This window comes from Ambystoma mexicanum, chromosome 8, assembly GCF_040938575.1.
Source record: "Ambystoma mexicanum isolate Mex_15411 chromosome 8, UKY_AmexF1_1, whole genome shotgun sequence".
NCBI classification, from domain to species: Eukaryota; Metazoa; Chordata; class Amphibia; order Caudata; family Ambystomatidae; genus Ambystoma; species Ambystoma mexicanum.
The window spans coordinates 35,302,368-35,324,464 of record NC_090929.1 but is presented as its reverse complement, the minus strand read 5'-3'; the positions used below and the strand labels follow the sequence as shown (position 1 = coordinate 35,324,464).

The 22,097-nt window shown below is 49.4% G+C and overlaps 1 protein-coding gene and 1 long non-coding RNA gene across 3 annotated transcripts in view; both read right to left on the bottom strand.

Moving 5' to 3' along the window:
- PTPA (protein phosphatase 2 phosphatase activator) overlaps positions 1 to 22,097 on the bottom strand; it is a 698,483-nt gene that overhangs the window by 88,224 nt on the left and 588,162 nt on the right. The gene's annotated exons all lie outside the window — the stretch shown is intronic.
- Positions 19,390 to 20,889, bottom strand: LOC138473521 (uncharacterized). Its single transcript, XR_011268763.1, has 3 exons — positions 19,824 to 20,889; positions 19,612 to 19,710; positions 19,390 to 19,477 (listed from the first exon to the last, which is right to left on the bottom strand). It is a non-coding gene; the product is annotated as an uncharacterized lncRNA (long non-coding RNA).

Sequence of the window (22,097 nt, the reverse complement as noted above, 5' to 3'; positions counted from 1 at the left end):
CGCACTCCCAAACGATTCATCTTAGATACACTCCCATAGCAGTCAAACCCGGCGGAGGAGGAACAGCATCAGAAAGACTCATCAGACCAAGACCGAAGCGAGAATCTTGGGAGGACATTGTAACCAGACAACTGTGCTTTGTAAGGTGTGCAAGGAAACCCACGTAGTCGCCTAACAAATGTCCATCGCTGATCCTGCACCGACACTGGTGGTGTGGGCCATTAAGCCTGTGGGAACTTCCTTGCACCATTCTGAAATGCACATTTTACACCATGAGTACTTGCATGGAGACCTCAGAACCCTGCCTTGTCCCTGCAAAAGAGACAAAAGGCTGGTTGCCCTTCTTAAAATCTTTGGATCTAGACACAAACGTTTGAGGCCCTCTTGGGCTTGAGTCTATGGAATCATCGCCCCTCCTTCGATAGTTGCGGAGGAAGGTAGAAAGCAGGTATGTACATTTGCTCCTATATTCCGTCCCCTTTACTTCAGACTGATTGGACTCCATCTCTTGGGGACTGGATAAGAGCCTTTCTTGCAAGACAAAAGAAAACCTTTACTTTCAATTTAGAGCAAGCCAGATCTTTTTACCACTCAACAGAACAGGACGCCCACAGCCTCTGTCTGAAGTGTTTGAAGCACACGCACCAATGAGACTCCTAGATTTTCTGCGGCACACTAGGTTCCCTGGCACTACATCGTCGGTTGTGCCAGTGGAAGGACCTCTTTGGCGAGTGCCTCTTCAGTGCATCAATGACTTCACCCCCACACAGTCATGGGCCGTCATGCGCTCCTTAGGTAAATCCTATTCTTTTCCAGGCACCCCTCCGAGGCGACTCCTTCCACTGAACAGTCTCAGTCGGGAGAGGTCCATCGGATCCTCCTAGACCGACCAGGGGTGGTCCGGTGGCCTTCAAAACGTATACCGACCCACAGGTCGCCAGATCTCCAGAGCCTGTCACCAGACTTCAGTCCAAGACGACGCGAGTTACCAGTCACCTTGTCACTGAGGGTACATAAGTCCCCCCCAAGCACCTGCCCAAGACTCGCCGAGCTCCCATTACTGGGTTGTCACCAGAGTGTCCTCCAATACCTACCCTCATTGGGCTCCACGCTAGCAGGGAAAAGCATTCATGTCACACAAACACAAGGCCCACAGAGATGCACAAAATAGCTGAAAATCACAGCCATGCTGAGAAAACCGAAATGCCCGATAACAAGAAAATGGCGGCCAACTAATGCGCCCAGCATTTGGCCAAAGACAACTTCAACTACTACTAGGGCAGAGCAAAAGACAGGTAACGAACCCTGATCACCCGCATCATCATACCCAGGGGAGATGGGCACCTGCAGGGGTCAAGAATCACTGATCTCCTTGTCTACTGTGACATATTTGTTCCATGCACTGTGAGAAACCAGAGGGTATTCTCACTCCTAAACCCTCTAGATCCTCTTCTCAGGTGGCCAGGGAAAGGCTATTGCTCTTGGTTCCCGACCCTGGGCGTGAAGTAGAGAGGGAGGATAACCTGGGTGGAGGGTCCTCAGAGTTTGGGAGTGGGGTACCCTCAGGTGATCCTTTTCCCAATAATGACCTACCTAACCATCCCTGACCTTTGGGGGCTACTACAATACTGCTCTCAACATTTCCCCACATTTGACAATTAAAAGTACTGGGACGATGAAGAGGAACCAGTAGCAAACCCTATACCTTCCTTTTACCACTCCGGTACTTGGACAAAGAAGATGCCTGCAGAGAGTCAGGTATGTCCCTTTATTCATGGTCAGGCAAACCTAAACAAATACACACACAACGCTAACTGGTTGCAGGTGTATAGAATGAGGGTCAGAGAATGAGATAGACGCAATAAGGAGGCTGCGTGGGAGAGACCAGCAGAGAAACCCTCATGTATGAAGGCTGCCGTGGTGGGACGATCGCAGGAGCCAGGTCGCCTGCAGAGACCGTGAAGACCTTGTGTGGCCCAAGACAAGTGGCCTGTGTTGAGGCACAGATTTGAGAGGCTCCAGCGTGTTGCACGAGCAGCAGGAGAGAAAGGGTGCCTTTTGTGTCTGGAGAGAAGCCTCTAGTGTCGGCGTGCAGGGAAAACTGCCCGGCCGGCAGGCAAGCAGGGCTTGCATCAGAAGGCCCCCCCAGCATCGTGGGCAGAGAGAACCCGCAAGGGCCGTCGGTGAGAGCTGCTATCAGCCGGTGAGTGTCAGGTCAGAACACTTAGGCCCCTGGGCGCTCCAAACAGACTGGAATTGGTAACGGTCTTTGAGAGAAGTACACTAAATGCCTATTGAATACCGAACCAAGCAGAAACTTGAAATGACATTACGAATGCATTATAAATACAGAAAATGTACAATTGAGTATAACTGATGCCTTGTATTTACCGAACTGAATGAAGACGTCAAATTAAGCCTAAAGAACGCATTAACACCCAACTGAATGAAGAGGTGAAATTAAACATAACAGAAGTATATCGAATAACAAACTGAATGAAACCCTGAAATTAGATACATTGAATACGGAGTGCATTAAAAACTGCATGAACAAAGCAAACCTTGAAGTACAATTAAAGTGCCCGTGTGAAAATAAACTACGGCAAAAAAAGGCGTGTGTGAAAGAGTGCCCACAGAAGTCAGTGAAGGAATAAAACCCCAGCAAGGTGAACTTTTATGAATGACTGCAAGGCGGAAAGGCCACAGACTGGCGAGAAGTGCGTGACACACAGCGGCAGAATCAAGAGGTTGATAAGTAGAAGCCAAGGAAGTGTCAACTTGCACATAAAGCCAAGAGGCCAATAAAGTAGAATTGAGTGAAAGTGACTTGGTACACAGGGGCAGGAGATTAATCTGTGTTGCCCAGAACCTAGGGATCCAGGTTGTGTGACTAGTGACTAGAAGAGAGGAGACTAGCGCTAGAGGAACAGAAACCGTGGGACAGGCCCACAGAGCTGCGCAAGCTGGTGCATGAAGAGAAGGAGGCCAAAAGATCCACCTCTAGCGAAAGCAGCAGTAGTGGCCCAAACCAGAGTGCCTGGGATAAGCCCCGGAGTCACATGCCCAAAGACTTAGTGCAGGTTTACGAAATGGGGAAGGATATTTTTGACTTGTTTGAAGTGCTCGAGTTTGCTTTTCAGCTGCTGGAGGCGGATGAGGTACTGTGGGGTGCATCCTTGAGTCGCTTACCAACACCAGGGAATGGTACATAACTCTGCATACTCTTGCTGTTCGACCTATCAGCAGCATTTGACCTCATGGATCATGATAAATTGTGTATCTCACCAGCCAATGATTTCAACTTCTCTAAAGATGCCACTATGTGGGTGAAATCCTTCCTTGCCGAACACACTTCGAGGGTCTCCATAGGTAAAGAAGCTGCTGATCCTATCCCAGTCCCCATCTGGGTTCCCCCAAGGATCATGCCTCTCTCCAACCTTCTACAATGCTTACACAAAGCTCCTCTTCTCAGCACTAGACGATATGGATGTCATCTACGCCCTTCGCAGATGACAGCCAGATCCTCATTCCCCTCTCAGGGAATTATGATCAGGACACATTGACCACAAATAAAATATATGCCATTATCCAAAATTGATGGCCTTGAACAGTCTCTGCCTCAACAATAAGACTGCAGTTCTCATCGTGGGTTCCCTCCATGCAGACTACTCCTCTATTAATATTGACGGCACGTTGATTCCAGTACTCAAGCAAGTAAAAACATCAGGTGTATACTTAGACGCCAACCTCACTATGACCAAATACATTAGCACCCGCTCATCGTCCACTTCGTATACATCCAAACTAATGTCACTAAGCCGACAATTTTTAACACCTACCAACTGCCTCACTAGAAAAGGACTTCCCACTTGGCCAAGGAGTGGTAGAATGTGGATAGTTACATTGAGTGGGAACGGTACCAGGCCTCCAAAAGAGACCCAAGTTCCCAACAATACTCATGTGTATCAATGGACATAAATCTCCTGCAGTCCGAGACACAGAGGCTAGTGTCACTGCTGTCAGCCAGCAGTGGGTACAGCCAGGCCAGTACATTGATAGGCCCGATTTGTGCGTCAGTCGGTTTGACGAAAAGAATAAGTGCCCCTTGGTGATAGAAGAGTTCAGCTGGTGAGGTGAAACGGCCCAGCACCGTGTAGCGGTGAAAGACTCCATCGCTGTCCCATTTCTGTTGGGTAATGATCTTCCTGATCGTGAGATAGTCGCAGTGGCTATCTGATCGAGGGCCAAAGAGATCGCCAGATAGAACACTCCCAGGGCCTTAGGGCCTGGAGTACTTCCAGGGGGCTTATTGGAACGACCCGCATGCCCGGTAGCCCCTAGTCCAGTTCCACAGACTGCTGAGTCAATTACTCCAGCGGGAGAGGGGCTAGTAGCCACTGAGGACCCGACTTTGGCAGCTGGGGACGCAGAGACTTCAGAGTTGCCTGGCGCATCGCAGGAACCTGAGGTGGAGGACCAGGTGGGCGCAGACGTGAAGGGCCTGCCCAAGCTAGATGAGTTTGCATCAGATGGGGGCCAAGTCAGACTGACTTCTTCACAGCCCTGAAAGAGCATCCCACTCTGGCGGGTCTGCGGAAGCAGGCGGAGGGGTGAGGTCTCTGGCCTGTTCAAAGTGTACTGGGAGGATGGTCTCCTGTACAGTGAGCCAAAAGACTGAGGGTGAGGGCACCAGGCGATTGGCGATTCCCCAATGCCACAAAAAGTTCCTTTTGGATTTGGCTCAACAAATTCCTTTAGCAGGTCACTTGGGAGTGACTAAGACATCAAACCAGTTGTCTGTGCACTTTTCTGGCCGCAGTTCGGCGTAAAGTTTAAGGAATTTGTCCGTTCCTGCCCGACTTGTCAAGCATCTGGCAAGTCAGGTTGTGACACAAAGGCCCCCTTAATTCCACTACCTTTAGTTGGGCGGCCTTGCGAGAGAATAGGCATGGATATTGTGGGTCCTTAGGATCATCAAACCAGCTCAGGGAACAGATATATCTTGGTCGAGGTGGACCACGCCACAATATACCCGGAGACTGGCCCTCTGAGGAGCATCAAAGCCCCCGTGGTTGCAAAGCCTCTCATTGGGATATTCCCCTGTGTTGGATTCCCTAAGGAAGTAATTTCTGACAGGGATAAAACTTCATATCAGTGTATATGAAGGCTATGTGGGAAGAGTGTGGTGTCACCTACCGGTTCTCTACATTCTTCCAGCCACAAACCAATGGGCTTGTTGAGCGGTTCAACAAGACCCTGAAAGTCATGATAGGTGGCTTGGAAGAGCACCAGAGGAGAAAATGGGATATTCTCCTGCTATGCTTTCTGTTCGCCTACAGGGAGGTGCCACAACAGAGTAGGGTTTAGCCCCTTTGAGCTTCTGTTTGGTCACACTGTACGAGGTACCCCTCAGTCTACTGAAAGAGGGATGGGAAAGCAAACCCTCATCCTCTACACGAGACATGGTGGACTATATACTCTGCCTTCTGTCTAGAACATCAAAGTACATGGAACAGTCAACAAAGAACCTAAAGGCCAGTCAGGAGTTGATGAAGCACTGGCACGACCAGAAAGCCACAGTGACAGTCTATTCTCCAGGCAAGTGGGAGTGGATAATGGAGCCGGTCAAACCCAGTGCCCTTAAGGACAAGTGGACTGGGCCTTACTGTGTGCTAGGTCAGTGAGGTTAATTATCTCATTGACATGAAAGGACCTAAACAGATCTGCAGGGTCTTTCACATCAACCGGCTAAAACCCCATTATAGCCAGGATGACTTGGTCATGGCATTAGTGACTGACAGGGAGACTGGGGAGACCGATCCCCTCCCGGACCTCTTGCACACTGAAGCCACAGATGGGTCAGTTGAAGGTTTCAACCTTACAACGGAACTATCAGAACAGCAATCGATAGACTATTGCCGTTCACTGGGACATTTTGCCAGTCTGTTTTCTCTGACTCCCGGTCGCGCCGATTGGTGCACCCATGATGTGGACACTGTAGACAGTAAGCCGGTGAAGAGTAGGATTCACCGGATGTCCGATAAGGTCAGGGACATCATCAAGGGGGAAGTTTCCAAGATGCTGTCACTTGGAGGTATAGACCCATCCCACAGCCAATGGGCTAGCCCGGTGGTACTGGTATCTAAAAAGACCAGTGGTGGGAAGACTGAAGTTTGCTTTTGTGTGAACTACAGGGGGCTCAATTCTGTCATGAGGACAGATGCTCGCCAATTCCTCTGGCAGATGAGCTCATTCACAAGCTCGGCGCTGCCAAGTACTTGCCCTCATGGCAGGATTTTGGCAGGTTGGCTTGACAAATGGAGTGAGAAAGAGGTCAGCATTCTCAACCCTGGAAGGACATCATCAGTTCACTGTGATGCCCTTTGGATGGAAGGATGCCCCTGTCACTTTTCAGCGGATGGTTAACTAGGTTTTGCTGGGTCTGGAAATCTTCAGTGTCGTCTATTTAGGCGGCGTTGCTCTTCAGCCACACCTGGGAGGATCACTTATCCCAACTGAAACAAGTGCTTCAGGCATTGCAAAATGCAGGTCTGACTAGCAAGGCCACGAAGTGCCAGATAGTACAGGGGACAGTGACTTACCTAGGCCACCTCGTTGGTGGAGGCAAGAAGCGACCTCTTGAAGCAAAGGCACAGGCTGTGAAGATTGGGACATTCCCACCACAAAGACGTGAGAGCCTTTATAGGTCTTAGCGAGTACTACCGGTCATTCATCAGAGGGTATGGGACCATTGCCATGCCCCTGAATGATGTAACCTCCAAGAAAACGCTGAAGAGGGTATCTTGGACCCCTGCCTGTCAACCCTCCTTTCAGGATTTAAAGGATGGATTGTGGGGGGCCCAAGTTCTCAAAGTGTCAGACTATGGTCAGGAGTTCATTATCCAGCCTGACGCCTGTGATTTTGGGATTGGAGCAGTGTTAGTGCAGCAAAAATCTGAAGGGGTAGAGCAACCTATTGCTTACATTAGCCGGCGGTTGACAAAAAGGGAAAGGAACTGGGCTGTCGTAGAAAAAGAGGCATACGCGGTCATGTGGGCCGCCAAGAAGCTGAAACCCTACATCTTGGGTCTCACTTCACGTTCCAGACAGACCACCCACCACTGCGATAGCTAATGGCCATGCAAGAGGAGAACCCTAAGCTTTTGCGTTGGGCCATATCCCTCCAGAGATTAGATATGGACATCCAGCGCCAGGCTCCCAGCATGGAAATGCAGATGGCCTCAGCCGGTACTTTCACCTTGATGACGAAAAAGACCCCGAGTAGGGTAGTGGTGCACATGTTGAGGCTGGGGGGCATGTGAGGAATTTGACCATCAGCATGAGGAGTCTGCGCTCACCTGGGCTTTTTTGAAATTTTGTAAGAAATAGAGTTATGGGAGATCAACCTCAGAAAATGTATGGGGCTAATCCGCACACATTCCTATGCTTGCTGTATAACAAACACACAGTCCAATGTACTCTGGAGGGACACAGCCAACAGGCGCAGTCCTCCCTGTCACATTTAGCTGGAATGTGACAGCCACAGGTTCATCAAAGCATCGCAGGAAGGGGGAAGGCAACACCTTCCTACTGCCATGGCCAGCCTAATTAAATATCAAAGGCTCCATGGATCCACCCTGTTCTATTGTCAAGGTTCTGTGTGGTAGCAGTGCATACTGATGAGAGTCAAACGAAAGCAGGCCTGCGAAGAGGGCTGGTCACAGAACTAGCACAAGGGACAGGAAACTAACACCTCTTTGATATGCAATGTGTCAGCTTGAAGCTAGCTCCCACCCCTCTGTATGAAGGGCAGTGAATGTCATGTATGGGAGAACTGCTTGCAGTAGACAACCCCTGTAAGGAACTCCCTTTCAAAGGAAAGCAGTATTGATTTGATGGAGACAAAGTCTGTTCACGCCACAAACTTCAAGGAAGACCTGTGCTTTGATCAGGAGTCACAGAGAGTTCAATTAACCAGAGAGACACTTTGATCCGTAGCAGTCAGGAAGATGGATGGGGCTTAGTAGTACATGCTGTCACCCTCTACCTTTCCTGTTACAAAGTACTCTGGTTATGACCTCACACTTAAATGAAGATTGCTGGTGGGGACCCAGGATTGGTTCATTAAGGTAGGCTTAGCCTGCACCAATCACTGGGGCCCATTTAGCTTCAAAAGAGGCCTGAGCTGCTCTTTTGGCAGATCATCTGAAAACATTGCAAGGAATAACAAGGACGACTCATTTGGACCCTGGCTGAAGGTACAGTATCTGCCTTAAAGCTTCCACCAGGATTTCCAAAGAGAGAAGCAAGACCCCTACCCTAAACATCTCCCAGGTAACAGAGAGAGAGATACTGAATACAGAGGACCCTCAAGCAGCTCCAGAACCGGTCCCCAGCCAGCACACACTGTGCCCTGCTAGGCTCTGCAAGCAAGCTTCCTAGGTGGGAAGTTCCAGGGAGTCTCTGAACCAAACAAGGCAGTTGCCTGCAACATTCTCCTCATCTTTGAGCTGTCCACCTTAAAGGACGACGCAAGCCCAGCGAAGAAGTTAGGAGGTATCGACCAGCATCTACCAGTGTCCACCTGAATGGACGCTTTTGAGACAGTCGAGCACCTCGAGCTGCAACCGACTGCACTGCTGACTGTTGTCACGCCGCAGTCACCAATACCTTCAGAGATGCCTCGACCAGTGCTTCAGCACTGCCAACCAGCACTGAGACAACAATTCCTGACCCCGAGCAGACATGTAGGCCAGCCTACAGCCATCCGTCAAGCCTCACTCGCCGAACTGCCTGCCGCCTGATACCCGCAGCTGTATCCCATCTTGAAGACTGTCGCAGAAGCTGCAAAACGCCCTAATCCAACCCAACACTGTCGAGCACCAAGAACATTTACAAGCACAAGGTACATTGTGGTTCTGTCCCCCTGGTCCTTCCCCGAAGGCCCTTAGTGGCCTTTTACAATCCATTTGCTCCCTTGGTGCTGAAAGGAATAGTTTCTTACCTGTAACTCCATTTCTCCAGCATTGGTATATTTCATGGATTCACATGCTTAGAATATTCCCCGTCAGGCTGGGAATCCTGGGTAAGTTATATAGACATTTTCCATAGGAAAAAATTCAGACACTTTTGTGTCCTATCCACGTCGTTCTGGGCCGCACAAGCCGGCGCCTCTAGGACATAGGGGTATATATAGCTCTGCCCCCGCGGCTCCCTCAGATTTCAGCCCCCAAAGTAGTAAGGGGGGGATCTCTGGTTTGCATGCTCAGGGGAGGCCGGCGGGCGCATGTGAATCCATGAAAGATACCAATGCTGGAGAAATGGAGTTACAGGTAAGAAACTATTCCCTTCTCCAGCATTGGATCTTTCATGGATTCACATGCTTAGAATAGATTGTATAGCAGTATTCCCCCAAAAAACGGAGGTGTGTATGCAAACCAACATCACAACAAGCACAGTGCCCACTTACTATGGTAACACATTACATTATAGCATGCTCACTGAAAAAGACACGACACTTGAAAGCCTAGTTGCCGAAGGATGCAATCCCACTTGGGGCTTACCTTATTGGAACAGATGACGTAGTACTGCCTGCCCCATCTGTGTATCTTCAGCATGTTGCTGTGCGAGACAGTAATGCCGGGTAAACGTGTGTGGAACCGACCAGGAAGCCCCCTGGCAGATGTCCCCCAGCGGAATTCAGGACCACAAAGCCGTCGACGACGATGTAGATCTCGTCGAATGGGCCCTTGGACGCTTTTCTAGCGGCTTTCCGGCCTTGGAATGACAATGAGAAATGGCCGAAGACACCCATCTGGATAGTCCTTATTTTGAAATCGCTTTACCCCTAGCCGCAGGGCCATAAGCTACGAAGAGTTGTCTTGTTTCTCTGGAGCTTTGAGTGCAATGGAGGTAAAATTTCAAAGCTCTTTTCACGTCCAATGTATGGAGAGTCTTCTCTGCAACTGAAGACGGTGTTGGAAAGAATGTAGGCAACACTATAGCAGCGTGTTTATGGAACACGGAAGGCACTTTAGGTATGAAATGCGGGTTAGTGGCCAGCACTACTTTATTACTGAAAAACCTCAAATACGGAGGGTCGATCACTAGAGCTTGTATTTCCGACAGGCGACGAGCAGAAGTAATGGCCACCAGGAAAGCCAATTTCCAAGACAAGAATTTTAATGATGTCGATGACATTGGTTCAAAGGGGGGTTTCATCAGGGCTGCCAGGACCAAGTTCAGGCTCCAGATCGGAGGAAACTTCTTCTTGGGAGGAAAGGTTCTAAATAACCCTTTAAGGAAATGTTTAACTAGGCGGTCACTGAATGGTGGAGTGGAAGGTCTCTTCCGAGTAAATCTCGAGATGGCAGCTAGACGTACCTTTATGGATGAAACAGATAACCCGTTATTTGCCAGGAGCAGGAAGTATGGTAGGAGTTGTTCTGGTGTGATCGCCCGCGGGACCAGACCTGGTTGACCTGCGCACCATATGCAGAAGCTTTTCCATTTGTATGTGCATGAAGCGTTCGTGGAAGGTGCCCTTGCGGCTTGCAAAATACGATGGCACTCCGCTGGAATCGCTAACGCGCCAAACTCGGCGAAATCAGGAGCCAGGCCGTCAGACTGAGGCTGTCCGGGTCGTGATGCCAAACGGTCCCTTTCTCCTGAGACAGAAGGTTCGGGATCTTCTGGAACCTCATTGGTTCTGCCGCTGAGAGGTGAAGTAGATCGGAGAACCACACTTGTCTGGCCCAATACGGGGCCACCAGGATCACCCGCCAAGGATATCTGTGGATCCATTGCAGAGTCCGACGGATGAGAGGGAATGGGGGGGGGAAGGAATACAGAAACTTGCCCGTCCACGGGAAGGAGAACGCGTCCCCCAGAGAGTCTAGTTGCGGCCACCTGCTCGCGTACTGGGAGCATTTCTTGTTGGCTCTTGTCGCAAAGAGATTGAGGGCCGGATGACCCCATTCCGCGAAGATCCGGTGCAGTTGCTGATCGTTCAGTTCCCATTCGTGTAAGACAATTCATCTCTCTGCTGAGAGCGTCTGCTTGCACATTTTTTACTCCTGGTAAGTGGAACGCCAACAGATGTATGTCGTGTTGTAGGGCCCAATGCCAGATCTCCTGGGCTTCCGTCGACAGGCTCCTGGAGCGAGTTCCACCCTGCTTCCGTAGATAAAACATGGTTGTCGTGTTGTCTGTCATTATTCTCACCACTGAGCCCTTTATCTGTGGCAGAAAGGATTTCAGGGCCCAACGCACCGCCCTCAACTCTAGCAGGTTGATGTGGAGGGAGGACTCTTCCGATGACCAACGACCCTGAACCTGTAAGGAGTCTAGATGAGCTCCCCACCCAGTTAGAGAAGCATCCGTAACCACTGTCTTCTGGAACGCAGGCTCCAGTAAGGGCATTCCCTTCGTTAGGTGTATGGAGATTCTCCACCATTGAAGCGCCTGCACGAGCTGGCCGTGGATGGTCAACTTGTCCGACCAGCGTCCTCGAGTCTGTGTCCATCGATCCGCCAAGAATTCTTGAAGAGCCCTCATGAAGAGGCGACAGTTGTTTATCAAGGGTATGCAGGACGACATGGTCCCCAGCAGGGCCATGTACCTTCGTACCGACACTTTGGTGTCGATCTCCCATTCCGATGCCTTTTTTTGCAGTTTGTGAATCCTTTCGAGGGATGGCTTCACCAGTCCCGACTGTGTGTGGAACTCTGCTCCCAAAAAGACCAAGGTCCTTGAAGGCTTTAACGAGGACTTGTCGAAGTTCACTGCGAAGCCCAAACGTTGCAGGAGGGCCAGGGTGGCATCTAGGCTTTCTTGTGCCCTTTCTGGAGACAGTCCCCTCACTAGCCAATCGTCTAAATAAGGGTACACATGGGGACCTTCCTTTCTGAGCCAGGCTGCTATAGGAGCCAGACATTTGGTGAACGTCCTGGGGGACGATATTAGGCCGAAAGGGAGGACCTTGAACTGATAGTGGGTTCGTCCGATGACGAACCGCAGAAATCTTTTGTGCCGTCGATGCATCGGGATATGGAATTATGCGTCCTGAAGGTCTAGTGATGACAAATAATCTCCGGGTTGTATCGATCGGATCAACTCCTGAAGCGTCAGCATTTTGAATTTTAAATTCTTGAGTAGTTTGTTGAGCGCTCGTAGATCCAGAATGGGACGCCATTTTCCATTTGGTTTCTTGACGACAAAGTACCGGGAGTACACTCCCTGTCCTTTTTCTGCCACCGGGACCAGTTCTATTGCCCCTTTCTGCAGCATAAGCGCCACCTCCTGTAGCAGTACTTGAAGGTGGGGCTGGGCCGAGAACACTGGTGGAATGTGTGGTGGCTTGCCCTCGAACTGTAGAGAGTGGCCCAGATGAATCGTGTCTAAAACCCATCTGTCTGTTATGCGCTCCCACTTGTCGAAGTGACGAGACACTCGACTCCCCAGGACGCCCTGAAGCATATCATTGTTGGTTCTTGGTTTATCTTTCGTCGACGAAGGGTAGGCACTCCGTCGTCTGGAGGTTTGGTAATCTCTTCCTCTACGTGAGGATTGGGCCGCACGCCTGTAGCCTTGGGACGAGTAGGAGGGTCTGCTGAAACCTCGGTCTCTAGATGACCCAAACCGGGAGTTACCAGAGGCCCCTCTGAAAGGACGAAAGTAACGAAAATTCCTCCCACTTTGCAGGGCTCCGAGTGACCGTGCCGTGTCAGTATCCTCTTTTATGCCCTTCAAGGCTTCATCAACTTTTTCACCGAACAGTTGTTCCCCTTCACACGGCATATCCAAGACTTTATATTGCACCTCCGGTCTGAACGTAGTGCACTTGAGCCAGGCTTGTCTACGTAGAAATACACCATTATTGATTTGCTTAAAACCGGACTCGGCTAGGTCGACAGCAATATTTATAGCATGGTTGAGGCCTCCTCTCCTTCCCGCACTAGCAACATTGCGGACTTTCTATGTTCCTCGGGCAAATGCTCCAAGATAGGAGCCAGGCGGTGCCACATTTCCCTGTCATATCTAGACATAATCGCCAAGGAGTTTTTTACCGTAGTCGCGCCGAAGGACAGCACCTTCTTGCCGAAATCGTCCTGTCTCCTGGCCTCGTTGTCTGGAGAGGTCGTGCATTTATGTTGAGACCTGGCCTTTCTCGCCGCCGCCGATACCACCGACTCCGGCGAAGGTTGAGATGTCAGGCACTTGGGAGTCGATTCCGGAGCCTTGAACTTCTTCTCCAAACGACCTTTCACTGCCGGTTCAGAGAACGGGTGCCGCATGGTCTTCAGGCCCTCTTGCCAGACATGATCCAAAATCGGGATGGCGAATACGGATTTCCTTCTCTTGCCCATATGATCAAAAATAAAACAATCCTTTTTCTCCTCTTCAGGAACTAGGACAAACTCCGAACACGCCTTACTCATGGCATGGAATGCACCTACATCGTCAGGTGGCGATGGATGTGCCGGACTTCGCGGAGCTTCCATCTCTGCTTCAGAGTCCCAAGTTGGGTCCCTTGAGGGGGATAGTGGGATGTCTGAAACTGATCCCTCACGGTCAGTCCTGTAGTTCTCCTCCTTGCAGGGTAGGACAATCTTCCGGCGCTTGGGAAGCGGCCGTGATCCTGGTCGCCGAGCGAGGAGCCGGGCTCGGCTCATCGACGAATGGCGTAGACTGTATCCGTGTCGGGGCCCCAGGCTGGGGTATTTGTGTGTCCAAACGCTGTAACAGTTTCTGTAGCGTATTTAGCACCTCCAAGGACAGAACCGCCTGGGGGTTCAGTAATGACGTAGTAGGGATGGAACCCACCCCCAAGAGCAACATCGCGCTGGTCGGCTGCAGACCCAGATTGACTGGGCGCGCGACCGTGTTGCGTTCGTCGTCAGCCGATGAGATGGAGAAAGTCGCCTCTGGTTGAAGCAGGGCCTCCGGCGGGACGGGATCGAAGACCTCCGGTTCCCATCCCATTGACGGGACCACCGTCGACGATATGTTTCCTACCGCCGCAGTTTGACATGTGGGAGGAGCCGCCGATGACGCAGGCGTCGACGAGCGGGTCGTCGGCGGGTGCTCCCGCCACTTTTGGGGCCGACTTGCTGCCCGCGGCCTCTCGACTCAAGGTAGACTTATGACAGTCTCCTGAGGAGGATTTAGATGGTTCTTTTCTCTCATTTTTAGATGAGGAGGAAGACGACGCCTTGTGTGAAGAGGAGAAGGCCTTCGAATGTTTCTCTGAATGTTTTTCCGAGGGTCGTTTTTCGGCTGACTCCGAGGTTCGTTTTTCGGCAGCACGTGCCTTCTTCGTCGGGAGTTCTAACTTACTTTTTGAGGCCGTGGAGCCCACCTCCGATGCCGGGTACGCACCCGCTCCGTCGTTGAGCCAATCAACCAGGTGTCTTTTTCGATCTTTGAGAGTTTTTTGGGAGAAACCCTGACAGATTTCACAAGTGTCCGCCGTGTGGTGAGGATGAAGGCAGTAAATGCAGTCCATATGACCATCCCCTTCGTACACCTTCTTAAGGCCGCACGTAGCACACGGACAAAACAACGCCTTTCCAGACATTCTCTTAAGAAGAACAAACAGTCGCAGAAGTAGAAAGAACAACCTAACAAAATAGCAGATACGCGAGGTAATCCCACCACTTTGGAAGATGGTTGAAATCTGAGGGAGCCGCGGGGGCGGAGCTATATATACCCCTACGTCCTAGTGGCGCCGGCGTGCGCAGCCCAGAACGATGTGGATAGGACACAAAAGTGTCTGAATTTTTTCCTATGGAAAATGTCTATATAACTTACCGAGGATTCCCAGCCTGACGACGGGGAATATTCTACGCATGTGAATCCATGAAAGATCCAATGCTGGAGAAACCAAGTATCCTTGAACTATTGAGATTCATTACTTTACCGACTACCCTCCTGTCAGTATCCAGAGTGCATCCCTTTTCCTTCTTGAAGTGTCTGCCATCTGCATTCCTTTACACGGAAGGTTTGTATTTTGTAGTGTGCTAGAACTGTTTGTTGTAATAATAAGAAAGCAGATATTTGGTGTAACGCTCACCGTGGAGAAAGGGGATTAACTGACTGCAGAGTATTGCGATTACTTCCCACCTCCCCTTTGCTCTTCTCTGACCACCTCCGAAATCCCCAATCAAGGCTCACCTTAATGTTTGAATGGATGAGCTCTCCAACCTGCTTCTGGTGCAGGGGTGCGTATTTGACCAGTTACTTCACTGGTTTCGGAAGGCGAAATGCCGTAAGTATGCAGTTTAAAAAGTTCCAGAGTAGAGTCTTCTCTTGGTTTGCTTTTCTTAACCTGCGATCTGTCCTTATTTTCAGGTGCAAAGCGGAAGTGGTGCTTCGAGGGATATTGCCGGAGATAAACTCAGGTGAGTTTGTGATAAAATGATCCCTTTAAATGTCTTTGAATCCCTCTAGTAATGTCTTTCTTTTTTCCCCTTAGGGGGCGGGGTGCGGTACCACGCCAAGAAGTGGCGCCGACCCGAAATGAGGAGTGGTTCCATCAAATATGGCGAGGTAAGTCTTGTGACGGAAAATCAGGCTTTCCTCATTTGTTCATCCTGCTCACCTTTTGTCTCTTCTTCTCCCCTGCAGGTGCAGAGATGTGGCGGAATGCCCAGAAGGTCGCGGTGGATAGTGAAGAGCCCACGAGGCAGGTGAGTGATGCGCGGCGCTGCAACAAGTAGCGCGATGCTTTTAGAGAATGTCTATCTTCAGGATCGCTGGCGTGATGGTTCCAGACACAGGTAGGAAGTTAGATTAAGTTCTTGGTTTTCTTCTTTTCTCTTCCCTTCCTTCCTTTCAGGTATCCCAAGATCGAGGCGGGCGTGGCTGGAGGCAAGATGCAGGAGCAGGCACGGTGAGCGTTCAGCTGCTAGATGCAGAGCAACGTGAAGCACGTGTGGCAGTCCGGGTGTGGTTTAAATAGCCTTGCAAGAAGTTCCAGGTAAGTATTCTTCCACGGTCCCCACCCAAGTAAAATAGTTCCTTTGATAAAATAGTCCCTCCTAAGCCTCATTTGGCTTGAGGCTTCATGCAGCATGGTCTGCGTCAGGTAAGTGCACCAAAAACCCTCTTTTATGAGCTTGGCGCCTGTGGCGCCAGGACTGATGTCCAACATGAGCCTGGCGCCAAAGGCGCCAGGACAAAGTCCAAAGAGCCCCTATTAGGGGCCGCTGGGCTTTTACCCGAGGGCATGATGCCTGCTCCCGGGGGTGCTGGGCCTGCCCTGGTGCTCCGGGGGTAGGCATCATGACATTTGGATACAAACTTGACTGGACAATCCCTTTTATCATTGGGTAATAATTGTATTTTTGCTGTATTGAAGTAACCAACGATCCACGACCTTGCGGAGATAAGCCTGCCGTTCCGTCCACGTTAATAAAATTGGACAAGGTGGTTTATAATTTTCCAATCTGTTCGGATCCACACTAGAGGTGTGGGTTTGATTGATGGTTTGGAAACAGATATTCATCCCTGGACCACTGGTGCCCCAGAAGTTGATTTGTCACACAGACGGACTTAAGTTTGACTCAGACTTTCCTTAGTTTTATTCAGGTAAGGAAATCGGTTACGCTCACCTGGTATCCACGGGGACGCCACCCAGCCGTAGAGACTCTGGAATCCTTCTCTGCGGTTCCCAGGTATGACTTGCGGGTGAGTTCTGCCTGGAATACAGGTGGGCAATGTTCAAGACTGGCCAACTGGGGTAATCAGCCCCCCACCACCCTGTATGCCTGCAGCCCCTATGGGCCTCTCCTCACCTTGTTAGTTCAGGTGTGCTCTCCGTCCTGCCTTCTTGGCAGGGGCGCGTTGTCCATTGTGGGCGAATGCGATCTAGTTACTTCACTGATGCCGGCCCGTTTTGAGTCTTTCAGGTAGGTCTTACTGCTGTTGTATATTGTTGTTATTCTTGCATGCCTTTCTTGGTTTAATAAATGTCTCTTTCTATTCCTTAGATATGTGGAAGTCCAATGTGATGCACTGGCTGAAGTGGGTCTTGCTGGTAAATGATGGCGTGTAAAAAGCGCTATGATGCGGTAAGTAGGCGCTATGCGCACCGCTATGATGCCTTGCCTTTGCTAACCTGTTGTCTTTTCTTTCCCATAGATCGCGGTGCTCACCCGGTGTGTGGAATCCTGAGGCGATGCTGGTTGAGGGGCAACTTGCGAGGTAAGCTTTTCGGCACAGTTTGTTATGTTGTAAAGTTTGTAATATCTTGTTTCTTCCTTTTTTGCAGATCCGTCGGTCCGGGAGACGCGCTGATCCTAGGAAGCTGTTCGCAGGAGCTGTGGGCAGCTACGATGAAAATTACAGGTAAGCTGCTCCTGCGAACGATGTCCTTTTGTCTCCTTACAGATGCTGTTCTTCCTAGGTTCGCGGGTACAGCTGAACACGATGAGCGTCACGTTGCAGGATTGCAAAGTAACGCGAAGCGTGTTATCCAAGTCGGGTGTGGTTTAAATAGCTTCAAGAAAGTAGTCCAGGTAAAGTAGTTCCTAGGCTACCACACCCAAAACACTATACTGCATAGCTTGGTTCCAAGGAACCAAGCTATGTGGATGCCTCCATGTTGGCCGACACTTGAAATAAAGTAGTTCCCTAAACACAAGTATGAGCCTGGCGCCAAAGGCGCCAGGACCGGCCCCAAAAGGGCCTAGGCAATGGATGCCTAAGTTTGTTGGAGACCCGAGCCAAGACCCCCTCCTGGCCCATGGGCTTGCCAGAGGGGTTTCTGGATGTGGGTCATGACAAAATCCCACCTTAGTATAGGGCTAGTTAGGCCTTCAACCAGCCTGACATTTAAGTTCATAAATGCTTTTGTTTGAACTGTAAGTCTGTTATCTGTGTTTTGCTCCATGATAGGTGGAATAAGTCATAATGGGGAACGGCATAGCTATCCTGTTCATGAGCTCCATGGGATCAGCAATCCTGTCCACCACACTGGCTTCCAGCATTGCCTACCACACGACTTCCAGCACCCATGTTGGCGACATCAACATGGACCTCTGCAACATCTTCCTCCAGTACAGGACATTAACAAGCGCATGAAGACAGGTTCCTTGATAGATTCCAAACCCTGATGAGGTCCAGGCCAAGGGCAGACTATTTCAAGGGTTTAATAAAAGATGGTCTACCCCCAATCTCTGGTAACTGCAATTCTGCCAGCGCCACAACCAACATCTCCACAGGCACCTCCAGTGCCTCCACAGACACCTGCCCTGACAGCAGTGCTGTAGATGGCACAACCAATGAATCCTCAAACACTGCTAGTACTGCAACCGGTACGACCACCCACAGTGCTGATTATGGCAACTGTTCAGGAGATCTTCCAACCAGCGAGGAGACTCCCAAGCCACTTCCTTACCAAAGGATACAATCAGCCAGGACTCTCAAGACACAGGTCAAGACTCTACAAGTGACGCCCCAGAAGGATGCCCGACGCTCTACCAAAACGTTTCACAATAGGATGCTCAGTTTGGCGGACTTCCTAGGCGTGTGCTCAACAGAGGAACTAGAACAGTAATCCAGAGTCCATTCTGAGGTATTGACCTTCCGCTCCTCCAGCAATTCTGCCCTTCCTATACACAAAGGGATGTTTAGCTGAGGTCGCAAAGTTACGGGAAACAAGAACCTAGATGCCAGATACCAGCCCCTGGCATTGGAGAAGCTACAAAATGACAAAGGTTGTAGAGGTGCACTCTGGAAGTATGTGTCGTTCAAGAAGTAAGTCTGTGGAGCTATTAAAGGGGCTGTTACTTAAGATTTAGGTGCTCCTGTGTATGTCTTGGCTACAAGACAGGAAATGAAGTGAAAGGAAGAGGGTCCACCTAATGAATGGGGGACAACAACCGGGCACACTATGGTCTAATGTTAATCATCAAGAATGTTAAATAAAGGGTAATGGAACGCTGAAAGCACTAATCAAAAAACAATTTAATCAGAACAATTGTACATATGGCAAAAATTATTATTAGCAACAAATTCATAAATCAGAAATGTATAAACAATTCATACAGTGCTGAACAAAGCAGTGAGGAAACACAATAAGTAATATGTGTTTACAGGGTAGACAACAAAATAGCATAGTAAAATTAACAATTTTTCAAAGGAAGATCAATATTTCAGAGATTGAAAATCTATGGTCTCATGTAAAGGGACTAAGCACTGCCACAAGTCTGTAGGGTGCAGTGTTGTTCCTTGTGCGTGCAACGCGTTTCGGCCTTACCCTTCATCAGGTACAGAACATAGAGAGATTTCTGTAATAGATGGATAAGAGACGTACATGTAAAACATATCCAGTAGGATGTAGTTGAGAAACTCTTATAATTCAGATATTGGATGACTGACCTGTGTTCCACAATTGTTACCCAATTGTCGAGGTAGGTATTCAGTTAGATATGACCAACCATGGAGGAACAAAGCATGGAGCTCTACAGGAATTCTAGAGGAAAAATAGAATAGAAAGTATGTAGCCAGAGTTTATGTGACCACATGTGGGACCTGTCGCTCTGTAAAAAGTGCTGGGTCCCACACCACAGTCATGTGTGTATTAGATAAAAATGTGTGTACACTCACCAACACAAGTGAACAAGTCAGCCTCGATAATGGCTGTGTGCAGTGGTTCAGAAATGACAGCCTTTCAGGCGCGCCCATAGAAACAGGGAGAGCAGTTATCTGCAAAAAAAGCAGAGCGCAATGGAATTAGCTGCATGGATGTTTGTGTATACATCCTTGGTTTAAAGTCATGTAAATTTAAGGTATAAAACAGCAGAGATTGCTGTGCTCACCATAAGGTGCCGGGGCAGCGGGTGGTATGTGGATGAAGACTTCACGAGGTTACCAGACTCTACGTGATGAGTGGTCCGGGACGATCAATGGAACGGATTGCATCCGTGAGACCTGGAGGTTAAGGGGTGGAGGTCAGTAAATAGAGACCGTATGGTCTGAGAGATAACTTGTAAATGCAGCATAGCTGCTTACCTGCAAGCCGCAGGCAGAACGGCGTTCAAGAGATCCACATGGCTGAATGCAGCTCAAGCAGTTGTCACGATAACCGCAATGCTTGCGTGAGCAATATTTAGGCTCTCCTGTGTCGCGGGGTGACAAGGAGCCCCATCTTGGAATGGCTGGATCTATTGTGAAGTGTTGTTGTGAGTTCATCAAAACAGGAAAACATCACATTAAGATCAGTATAACTACACCTAAACCCGTCACCCACATCCTCACTCAGCTGTGGTGACATCCCTCTTCACTAAACCCTCTGGATCAGAAACCGCTTCTTCATCCAAAGCTCTCCTCAATAAGGAGGATAAAATCTTGGGAGTCGTACGGCTGTAAAGTGTATACCAATGCTGCACTTCACTTCCACTGCCAATGCACTCACAGCAGCTGGAAATCCAAGGCTTTGGAGAGAATTGGGCGATTTTCAACACTTTTTGCCCACAGGCAAAAAACAAGCATTCAGGTCAGGACTAGCGGAGGCTAAGATGGTCAAACAAGACCTCCTCGAGGCATCTATGCATCATATTGACACAGCCAGCCAGGAGATGGTACTAAAAGCAGACATGCATAGGGTGGTATGGATGCATGCCACAGAATTTACACAAGAGGTTCAAGATCGTATCGTACATCTTCCATTTGACGATCAGGATCTGTTCCAAACCTCCATAGGCGAGGAGCTCAATAAATATAAGATGTCCAACCCAACAGCGAAATCACGAGCAGTCCTAACAAAATCGTGTCAATGGCCTTCCATCAGTCTGCCTTCTCAGACAACTTCGACAAAAGTCTTTCAGAGGGTTTTGTTGCTACCAAAAAAGAATGGTAAGTAACCCCAATCAATCACTCAGCGCACATAGGAGGGTGCAAGAACCTCATCAAAGGGTTCCTTTTGTAACCATATTATATCCTTCACTAGAGACAAAAAGGCAGTGACAAAGAACTGCAGCCCCCTCCACCCCCCCCGTCTAGATTCTCCCTCCATCTGATCAACTGGCAATCCATTTCGCAGGACTGCTGATTCCCATCCATAGTATCCAAGGTTTTCTGTCTCAGCATTCCCCCACTCCCTCCTCCTTTAACCCTGCTGATTCAACTAGGCTCAACACTGCTGTTACATGAGAACAAACTGTACACCATACAGGCTATAGAACCAGTCCTCCGCCCCCCGCACCCCCCCAGTCAGAGAGGTTGAGGATTCTATTTAATAATCTTCTCGATACCAGGGACGATTCAGAAAGCCCTACAGGCAATTCTGGACCTCTCCAGCATTCACCTTTATCTCCCCAAGCAGAGGTTCAAGATGATCAGTCCAGAGCCCAAATACTTAGTTCTGTTGAGATGGACGACTGGTGGTGTGAGGTGGACCTCAAGGACACCCATCTCCATGTAGTGATCTGGGAACCCCACCAGATATTCCTCAAGTTTTCAGACACCAGTATCAATATCGGGCTACGGCGCCACGATGAAACGGGTGTTTTCACATTCTATGCATATGGAGGATATGAGATGATATTGCACCAAAAAGGGCAACATGATCAGGAGGGCCGTACATGTGAGGAGATGATCATATGAGCGCACTGTGAGCACACTAGATAATGTGCCCACTGTAATGTATACTTAGTGGATATGCTTATACCACCTTGATTCTGTATATATGGAGAGCACATTTAAAAATTAGTTTTTCTAAAATTCGTTTAAAAAAAATATATTTCTGGTGCATTAAGAGGCAGTTGAATGTGGCACCGCGACTACCTTACATTCCTCTAAACTACAGAGAGAGGGTGAGTGGAACAGGTGATTGACAGAAGTGTTCTTGTTCTGTAACTGTGGGGCATACAGTGATGTTAGACTGACTGGCGCCCTTGACTATTTTCCTTGCAGTGGCAGTGGATTGTGTAGATCGATTGTGAATTACCTATAAGATTCCAATTCAGTACAGCTCCACCGAGGGAGAGGAACTATGTTGCCCTATATCAATAGAAGTTTCTTGACAGTGTACAATCCTTTGGTAGGTATACATTTGTACAAGTAAGAGAAGAGGATGGGATATTTACATATCC